This window comes from Babylonia areolata, chromosome 21 (assembly GCF_041734735.1).
Source record: "Babylonia areolata isolate BAREFJ2019XMU chromosome 21, ASM4173473v1, whole genome shotgun sequence".
In the NCBI taxonomy this organism is placed as follows: Eukaryota; Metazoa; Mollusca; class Gastropoda; order Neogastropoda; family Buccinidae; genus Babylonia; species Babylonia areolata.
The window spans coordinates 29,112,348-29,114,847 of NC_134896.1; the positions used below are offsets into that span (position 1 = coordinate 29,112,348).

The following is a 2,500-nucleotide window of genomic DNA, read 5'->3' on the forward strand; positions in this document are numbered from 1 at the left end:
CTGTCTGTCTGTCTGTCTGTCTGTCTGTCTCTGTGTGTGTCTGTGTCTGTGTCTGTCTGTGTCTGTGTGTGTGCATGCTATTCCAGACTACAGACTGTGTACTGTCAGTACAATGCCTTTCAGAGGTGAAGATGATGTGGCAGTTGTTACGGTGTCAGAACAACAGCTTTGATTCAAATGCGTTTTTAAATGGTGATAAATCTGACGTGTGTGTCTGTGTTTCGATGAGGTGTACGCAAACGGAAAGGATATATATATATATATATATATATATATATATATATATATATATATATATATATATATAGATTGTGCTCGTTCTTTTTTTTTAATCTGATTGCTGCTTTGAAATATTTCATTTTGTCTGAGCTAATGAATCTGTGGGTGGTACTATCAAATCCTCCATATGTCTGTTGTTGTTGTTGACGATAAGCAAATCTTCAACTTTTATGCTTTCAGTTTGTATAGCAGACATCTCATGGTTAACACAAAATATCGGCACAGGCCTGACTTACTGGAATATAAAAAAAAAAGTGTGGGGGGGGGGGTGCGGGGCTGGCTGGCTGAAATACAGGGATTTAACCTTCAAGAACCACATCTGTGGACCATTTGAAGTCTATACTAGGAAGGAAACATAACTAGCTGTGTCTGAAATGAATTGAGTTTCATCCTCAGGTGTGGTGGATTTGTCAGAGGTATCGGCAGTGATTCAACGTTTCTCTCCGCTGTACAGTATATGATCGGGAGAAACATTTGTGTTCAGTTTTAAAAGAATGTACTGGTTTAGATTTTGTGAATTTGGTTGATGAAGTTGTCAGGACAAGCTAAGGAGTGGGTTTGATTCTCATCCATGTCCACATTCCATGCACTGAAGCGATCACCACGCATGAATGCAACATGAATGAAACTAAACTGGATTTTTTTTCTTGTATTTCTTCTTCTTCTTCTCGAATTTCACACAGAGAAATCTGTTGTGATAAAACGAAAAACAAATACAAATATTTTTAATGTGGAGTGATGGCCTAGAGGTAACGCGTCCGCCTAGGAAGCAAGAGAATCTGAGCGCGCTGGTTCGAATCACGGCTCAGCCGCCGATATTTTCTCCCCCTCCACTAGACCTTGAGAGGTGGTCTGGACGCTAGTCATTCGGATGAGACGATAAACCGAGGTCCCGTGTGCAGCATGCACTTAGCGCACTGGTTGTTCCTGGCAAAATTCTGTAGAAAAATCCACTTCGATAGGAAAAAACAAATAAAACTGCACGCAGGAAAAAATACCAAAAAAAGGGGTGGCGCTGTAGTATAGCGACGCGCTCTCCCTGGGGAGAGCAGCCCAAATTTCACACAGAGAAATCTGTTGTTGATAAAAAAAAAAAAAAGAAATACAAATACAAATACAAAACGATCAATATCTGAAAACACTCAAAGGCATTGAATCGTATCCTCTTTGGGGTAAGGTAATCTACATACTGGTCTTTATTTCACAGCGAGTCTGATTCGACTTTGTTGTACGTGTCAGAACCAGTCGTGCGTGAAGCAACGAGGTGTACGTGGTGTGTGAGGGTGGGGGGGGGGGGGGAAGAGGAAAGGGAAGGGTGTGAGGACAGGGTGAGGAGTCAGGGCTGACAAAAGTATAAAGTTGGAAATGGGAACGGAGGCGGAATTAATGGGGAAGCACCTAACAAGCAGAGTTACGGGTACTTGTTTGTGCTCGCCTCTACGAACTTCTAAAAAATGAACACACACACACACATACACACGTACGCACGCGTACGCACACAAACTCACACACACACACACACACACACACACACACAACACACGCACACACACACACACACGCACACACACACACACACACACGCACACATACACACACACACGTGCGTGTGTGCGTGCATGCGTGCGTGCATTTATTGTGTGTAATGTCTGTGTGTCTCTCTCCTATGTGGCGTACTGTTCATGATATATTTGAAAGATAAAATGTACTGTTCTGAAACCGCGGTAGTAGGCTACTTTTTTTTCCCCCAATAGCCGAATGGTGGAAACGCAGAACTAATGGCGGCAATACACTAACTGAAAGAAGTACAAGCGTTACAATACTGGTACGACCTGTGTTGTCAGAGCGTACATTCCCATGTCCCTATGCTGAAACATGCAGTTCTGCACGTCTGCGTTTGTCTGCTGTCACCAGCCCTTTACTCTCTACCCGGTTTATTCATCGTTACACCTCCATCCCCCAACCACACACACACACACACACACACACCCTTCCAAGCCACAATCAGTCGAGTCACCGTCTCCCTACAATATTCCCCTTGTCACATAGGCCAATGTTTTATTGTCGTATCAAATGTAGGACAAGCTCAGTTGCAATGCTGTGAATGTGAGATAACCGCATATCCTGTGTTGTGAATCTATCAGCTCTTTTTGCTCGGACACATCCTGTTCAGTCAGGTTTGTTTTTCTTTAGGTTTGATCAGTAGGGCCGTGTGCGGAAG

The 2,500-nt window shown here is 43.3% G+C and overlaps 1 protein-coding gene across 1 annotated transcript in view; it reads left to right on the top strand.

Moving 5' to 3' along the window:
• Positions 1–1,382, top strand: part of LOC143296276 (diamine acetyltransferase 1-like) — an 11,947-nt gene extending 10,565 nt beyond the window's left edge. The window contains exon 7 of the mRNA XM_076608117.1: positions 1–1,382. This exon is cut by the window's left edge and continues 239 nt beyond it. The gene's annotated coding sequence lies outside the window, so the exon portion shown is untranslated.
• Positions 1,383–2,500: the final 1,118 nt, after the last annotated feature.